An 8,074-nucleotide genomic window follows, 5' to 3' on the forward strand; every position below is an offset into this window, starting at 1 on the left:
GATGATTACTAAAGGGAATAATTTTTAGCACCTAAAGGGCATGTAAATGAGATGGAGGTCTCATGTTAGTAAGTTCGGCCTCCCACATGGTTTTCTTCACGACTAGTAGTGTGGATTCCCAAGACATGTGTTGTCTCAAGAGAATAAAACCTTCACGATTAGTAGTCAAGGTTTCTACTAATAATCTCCTCTTACCTTAACTGTGTACCCACATAGGACTCTAGATTAGTTTATCCACCTATAATACCTATGTATGAATGGTTGAACATTAGGAAACTATTAACCCTCTCTTTTTGGTGTGGGGGTAGAACACCAGATTTCATGTAGCTTACATGGTATCATGTCGGTTATAGTAATTATTTCCCTGAATTTAAGGTATCAACAAGTTATGTATGTAAACTTCTATTAGGGTTGTCTTAAAGGTTAATACGTAGTGTGAGGGAGGGTATGTGGCTACTTTTACACATTGCGCATGTGGGATCCTCTGTGGTTGTTTTAGTAGTGGTATATTATGATTATAATTAAGGGTATGATTATGTTGATAAGGTATGACTAGACTTCATATTTGAAGAATGATATATATGAAAATGTTTTGTATCTATGAAATGGGTTGCTTAACGTTATACTTAGCTTTGAATAGGGTTATTCGGATTTATACTTGGCATTGCACAAATGTTGCTGGATTTACTTATATGTTGATATGATTATGATGTTCCTTATATTTGTACATTGAATTGTTGGTCATTGTTCGTTATTTTGACTAAATTGTACCTTTTTTTCATGCATTAACGATTTTTATGCATAAGGACCATACTAAGTACTTGTAGTTTGAACAAACCCATATTTCATCCCTTATTCCTTAAACAGTGTAGGTTCGGGACGTTGAGGTATCATTGAGGTTAAAGTAAGAAGGTTTGGACTAGACACTCTTAGTTTTGGTATACCACCTACTTCGAGGATGATAGCACACACTATATCTTAGAAGTACTTGTATTGTCTAGTAGACATTAATTTCATTCCTATTATTGAAGATATTGATGTAAGCCTTTTGTGGTCACTACGGATTTGTATAATTGCTTTTCCCTGATTGTTTGACTTGGCATAGATTGTTGATCTGAGACAGTATTAGACTAAATTCCCATGTTTTATTATGATCTATTGTTAGAATTCTATGTATGCTTCTTATGTAGAGGTCTATGTAAACCTCCATGGTATATAAGAAAAGTTATAATTTTCCCAGGATTTCGATATTTCATTTTCTATGGCGAATGCTAAGAAGCTTGTCATAGTCCTTATGGAGGACGAAGATGTCGGTTACGCCTAGGGGGTACTTTGGTTCATAATACTCCCTCTCATGGATGTGTCGCGACTCACACCGAGGTAGTAGACTCTACTAGATGTGGCTTATGGGACTTTTGACCCTACAAAATTTCCCAAAACCTTATTCTCTATTACAAATTTAGTAACTACCCTCAAGTACACCCTTCCAGAAAGGGGCACTCTTGAGTTATCACAAGGCATACTTGACCCTTCGAGGTCTTGTAAAGAACTCTTAACTATCATTTATTGCATAAGATATGAAAATTAGTGCGGATTTAAAACTTTTCACAAGAATAATAATAAGAAACTATTTTATAAAAACTAAGAATAAGTCTCGTCATCACAAGACAACTTAGAGACACAACTTAAATATCTTAGGTTCATGGATATTTATATTGAAAGAAAATAAATAGTAAGTCTTATAAAAGTCTTAATAGAGGAAAATAAAGAAACATAGACTATGCCCTCGAATACATGGGGACACACCGAGTCTTGAGGGAGTCAACTTCCAAAGCTTTTCTTTCTAAACTTCCACTTGCCTCCAACCTACAGTTATAGAGCATAGAAAAGTATGGGGTTAGTACTAATATTGTACTAAGTATGACATTATGAAAAAAATGCAAAAGAGGATATAATAGTAGAAATAACGCTTTCATTCATATAAGGTAAATGCCTTGAATCTGGTTCTCTTTCTCGCAGGGTTCTGCTTTTGAACCGGTATTATTTTCATCACCTCTTCGATAAGAGATGGTCACCCATGGTAATATTTTTGTTTGAAGATAAGAATCAAATTCACCAAGAAAAAAAGTACACACTGTAGAACCCAAATTAAATAGTTTTCATGGGTTAATTTAGGTATAATTAATTCCCTTTAGAGGAAAATTTGGTGGGGTATTGGGTTCAGGGTCGTATGGTTGGTTTAGGGGTTGAAAAGGGTCAAATGGTTAGTTAAATAAGAATAAGACACGTGTAAAATAATGAGGGTTCCGTCAGTGAGAGGTGTATATGTGTACCTATAATTGGATGGCAGGGAAAGGGGAGAATGGTTAGTTGGAGAGCTAGATGATCATTGTTGCATTGTTGCATAGCATGTTGCATTGTTTTATGCGCATTGTCTTTAGGAATTCTTGTCAGAATTGAATTTCATTGATTTCTTGCATTGTAAATTTTATGATGCTATGATTACGTTGTAAGATGTCTTTATATTGTTTTATATATCATTTTATCATGTTTATATCATCAATTTCCGAAATGTTGCATTTTGAAAATTTGATGTATGTTCACTGCCACGGAAATTTGCTTAATGTATGATTTTTTAATAAGTGAGTAGTTTTCTTCTTTGGTTGACAATTGTTGCAATATTGATAAAACGGATGTATCCTATTCTAAATGAGTGAACTTCATTGTCCAAGCGAAAGAGAAATTGAGCTCATTTTCTGTAAGAGCTCCCTACCTCAGGATTATCTTAAGACTCACTACGGTAAGACACGAATGAAGTACGCATATTCCTCCTTTAATACACACCAAACAAATACTCAAGACAACCCCTTTCGGCTTACTCAACTTTGGAGAAACAAGCCTCTCAATCAAAAGCAAGACATTAAAAGGCACCCAAAAATGACAAAAGTGTTCCTTTTTGGAATGCCTACTTAGTGGAATGAGTACATAGAGTCCCATACCACCACCTACACTAAGTAGTACATTTTTGAAAAAAGTTTGGCACCAAGTCGTCTCTTTCGGAAGTTCCTACCTAGTTAAATGAGTAGATAGCGTCCCATACCACCACCTACCCTATGTTATTTTAGAAGACTTAGTCCAATCATTTCTTTTTGGAGGGTTAGCTTAACCGACATAGAGCCATGGAATCCCGACATTAATCCTTATCGGATGAGGGATCCTCACTTGACGAGAGTAAGTTCATTCTTTTTTGATTTTACATGGATTTACAAATAGATACACCTATGAATGAGAATATTTAATTGATAAGCAGATTTATACTAAGTAACTCATTCTCTACTCACAAGGAGTACTTATCTCAGGGGTACATTGGAAGAAAAACATCTAAACTCATGAAGTGTAACCATGTAACAACCTGTTTAGTCGGTTCGAGCAGTAGAATTATTTTTGATAAAAACTGAATGGGTCGACGGACCACGTGACGGACCGTCATGGTCGTGACGGACCGTGATGGACTCCGTCGTCCCATACTTGTGTAATTTCTTCAGCTGCTCTCCTCATTACCCTCGACGATAAGTCAGACGAACCGTCATAGGCACGACGGTCCGTCGAGGTCCTTCGCTCCAAAACACTTCAACTCTGGGAATCGGGGTACGGGAGTATTTCTCTGAATTTCATGACGGACCTGCAGGACGGACCGTCATGGATACGACGGACCGTCACAGGGCCTTCATTTCGAAACACTTCAACTCTTGGAATCAGGGTACAGGGATCGACTCTCTGAACTTCACGACGGACCTGCAACACGGACCGTCGTAGATACGACGGACCGTCACAAGCTGCGTAACCTTGACTAGGTCAGACTTCCGCTAAATTTTTAAAGGGGTGTTTTGGACTATTCATAATTATTATTATGAAATTAGTGAGGTAATGTTTATAATTGAGTTAGTTGGGGGTTAAAGGAGATAAGTTTAAAATAAATAGTGGGTTACTTTTATCATCTTTTATAATTGATTATATGATAATTAGGGTAAAAAGAATCTGGAAAAAGAAAAATAAAAAGAGGAGAAGGACGGGAACGAACGAGGGGAGCGAGCGACGTAGATTGAAAAGGTTCAAAGGCCTTGGGGAGGTAGCTTCCTGATTTCAATTCTTCGGTGGAGGTAGGTTATGGTTTAATTCTATGTGATAGATAAACTCTAGATAGCAATTGATATGTATTGAATGATATTGTAAAGTCTCCTATGAACATGGTTGTGTGGCTGTATGTTCTTGATTGTATGGTTTGTGGTTGGCCTAAAATTATGAGAATGTGAAATTCTAATCTTGAACCATCTCTATCGAATTAAGGCCTTGAATAAAGAAGGCTCGATGAAATTTATTAACGAAAGAAAAAGTGGTTATATTAAATGATAATTAACGAATTATTGGATTGGAGTGTTACGTTCCGACGCAGTATTACGGGATCGGAGTGTCACTTTCCGACACGGATTATTTGATCGGAGTGTCACGTTTCGACACTTATTAGGGGATCGGAGTGTCACGTTCCGACACAATAGCACTAAAGGCAAGAAATCTTGAATTTACTTAATGTACTCGAACTCAAAGAACCTATTTTCCCAAAAGAGTATGGTGTGGAGGCATGAGTCCTCATAGGTGTGCTTGATGTTGTGATTGATGGTGTAACCATTATGGTGTTGTAGTCTATGGTTCACGTGTTTGATGTTTGCCACCTGTTAAGTATTGTAGTTGATTTTATACTATTGTTTAATATATACTGATTTCTATTTTGAGTTGGCCGATGATACCTACTCAGTACATGTTGCCTCGTACTGAGCCCTACTTGTTTTCTTCTTTTTTTCCTTTTATGAATTGCAGCAAGTGTACTATCGACTTCGACTTGCCCTCAATTCTAGCCAGTCTTCAGAACATCAGATTTCAGGGTGAGCTATTATTCCTAGCTCGGGCTGGATTCTCTCCTTCACGTCTTGATGTCTTTGAAGTTCGGACATGGACAATCTTTTTACTTATTTTAGCCTCTTAAATACTCTTAGACTTGGTAATTTGAGGATAGATGTTCTTGATGTGATGACTTCCAGATTTTGGGAATAATAAGTGTTGTACTTTAGATGTTTATTTAATTGATTACGTTAATAAGTTATGGATTTTCCGCGTTATTTTCCTATTCATAATTGATATACTGGTAAATGTTGGGTTTTAGATTTGTTGGTTCGCTCACCTAGTAGGATAAGTGTGGGTGCCATTCGCGGCTCGTTTTGGGTCGTGACAAACTTGGTATCAGAGAGTTAGGTTCGTTGGTCTCATCACACAAGAACGAGTCTAGTAGAGTTTTGAGGAACGGTAGGGGGACGCCCTTACTTTTTTTTGAGAGGCTATAGGACTTTAGGAAAACTCCATTCTTTCTTTCTTTCGTGCTATTACTTGGGTCCAATTGGTATCTAGGTGATACAAATTGGTATCTGACATCCTCACTTTATCTCGCAGATGGTTAGAACTAGAGCAACAACTGTGTCAACACCAACACCGGCAAGACAGGGTGCGTCTGAGCCAACCATTGGGACTGTTGCTCGAGGAGGAGCAGTGGCAAGAGGCCGTGGTAGAGGTCACAGTAGGACGCCCTCTAGAGGTAGAGGACAAACACCTGGTCAAGCTAGTAATAGGGCACTGACTCCTCCACCAACTGATGAGGTAGTGAGAGAGGGTGAAGAAGGGGAAAATGAGCAGGTTCAAGATGAGGAATTACCACCCCAGCCTACCCCAAAGATGATTAATCAAGTTCTTACCTATCTTAGCGGGTTATCTGATCAGGGCCAGACACCTCCAGTGTTTTCTGCACCAGCACCTCAGGTTCAGGGAGTACAACATGCAGCTGCTGTGGCTCCCCGCATGGATGCCTCATTGGAAGTAGGCACACTTCCTCGATTGACTACAGGGTCTATAATGACAAGTGATCAGTATGAACTTTTCACTAAATTCTTAAAGTTGAAACCTCTAGTCTTCAAGGGTGTTGAATCTGAAGATGCCTATGATTTTTTGGTTGATTGTCATGAGCTGTTACATAAGATGGACATAGTAGAACGATTCTGTGTTGAGTTTGTGACCTATAAGTTTCAGGGGGATGCCAAAATGTGGTGGCGGTCGTATGTTGAGTGTCAACCAGCACAGGCACCACCTATGACTTGGGCATCATTCTCTAGCTTATTTATGGAGAAGTATATACCCCGGACTTTGAGGGATAGGAGGAGAGATGAGTTCCTGAGCCTAGAGCAAGGAAGGATGTCTGTTGCTGCCTATGAGGCTAAATTTCGTGCACTATCCAGGTATGCCACTCAGCTTTGCTTCAGTCCACAAGAGCGGATTCTCCGTTTTGTGAAAGGATTGAGGTCAGATTTGCGGATCCCAGCCCTACAGGTAGCTGCTGCAGCAAAATACTTTCATGAAGTGGTTGATTTTGTGATAGAGGTGGAGGGGGTGAAGCCAGAAGACTTCACCATGGCGTTAACGTCTAAGAAGTTCCGTATGGGAGGTGAGTTTAATGGATCTTACTCCAGAGGGCAGAGTTCAGGAGGTTACCCAAACCGTCCTATTCAGTCTTCACTGCAGACTTTAGCTGGGGGTTCACCGCAGCCCAGTCAGCCTTTATCTGAGTTTGGAGGTTATCCCCAGACTTCGTCATTTTCACAGAGACCTATGCTTGACTCCAGAAATTCTTATGGATGTGGAGAGACTGGACATATTAGGAAGTATTGTCCAAAACAGAGTTATAGACCCCCAATAGTTAGAGGTAGAGGTGGTCATGGTAGAGGCCGCCATTCTGGAGGACGTGGTGGCCAAGGTAATGGTGGTCACCAAATCAGTCGGGGTGGCGGGAAAACTGGAACTACTGATGCGTAACATGGTAGGAGCAATGGACAGACAGGTGATAGGGCCCATTGTTATGCTTTCCATGGAAGGTCTGAAGCAGAGACATCTGATGCTGTTATCACAGGTAATCTTTTGGTCTGTGATTGCATGGCTTCTGTATTATTTGATCCTTGATCCACATTTTCATATGTATCTTCCTCATTTGTTACTGGTCTTGATTTACATTATGATTTGCTTGACATGCCTATTAGTGTCTCTACTCCTGTGGGTGAGTCTGTGATAGTTGAGAAGGTGTGTAGGTCTTGTCTTGTGACTTTTGTAGGGGGCAATACTCATGTAGATTTGATTATCCTAGAGATGGTTGATTTTGATGTAATTCTGGGTATGACTTGGCTTTCTCCAAATTTTGCAATCTTTGATTGTAATGCTAAAACTGTGACATTGGCCAAGCCTGGGACAGATCCGCTAGTGTGGGAGGGTGACTACATTTCCACCCCAGTTCGTATTATCTCTTTTCTTCGTGCTAAGAGGATGGTTACTAAGGGTTGTTTAGCTTTCTTGGCACATCTCAGGGAAGATACTTCCAAAGTACCTTCGATTGAGTCTGTTTCGATAGTCTGTGAGTTCCTGGATGTGTTTCCTGCAGACCTTCCTGGTATGCCAGGGATACTGATTTTTGTATTGATCTGGAGCCGGGTACTCGCTCCATTTCCATTCCCCCTTATAGAATGGCTCCAGCTGAGTTAAGGGGGTTAAAGGCCCAACTTCAGGAGTTGTTAGGTAAAGGTTTTATTAGACCAAGTGCATCCCCTTGGGGTGCTCCTGTTTTATTTGTGAAAAAGAAGGATGGAAGTTTTCGGATGTGCATAGACTACAGGCAGCTGAATAAGGTAACTATTAAGAACAAGTATACTATTCCTCGCATTGATGATTTGTTCGATCAATTACAAGGTGCTTGTGTCTTCTCTAAAATTGATCTGAGATCCGGTTATCATCAATTGAGAATACGGGCAGCAGATGTGCCAAAGACTACTTTTCGAACCAGGTACGGGCATTATGAATTCTTAGTAATGTCTTTTGGGCTTACGAATGCCCCTGCTGATTTCATGAGCCTGATGAAAGGGATTTTTAATCCATATCTGGATCTCTTTGTTATTGTATTTATTGATGATATACTGATATACTCAAAGAG

Source organism: Solanum pennellii, chromosome 8 (assembly GCF_001406875.1).
Source record: "Solanum pennellii chromosome 8, SPENNV200".
In the NCBI taxonomy this organism is placed as follows: domain Eukaryota; kingdom Viridiplantae; phylum Streptophyta; class Magnoliopsida; order Solanales; family Solanaceae; genus Solanum; species Solanum pennellii.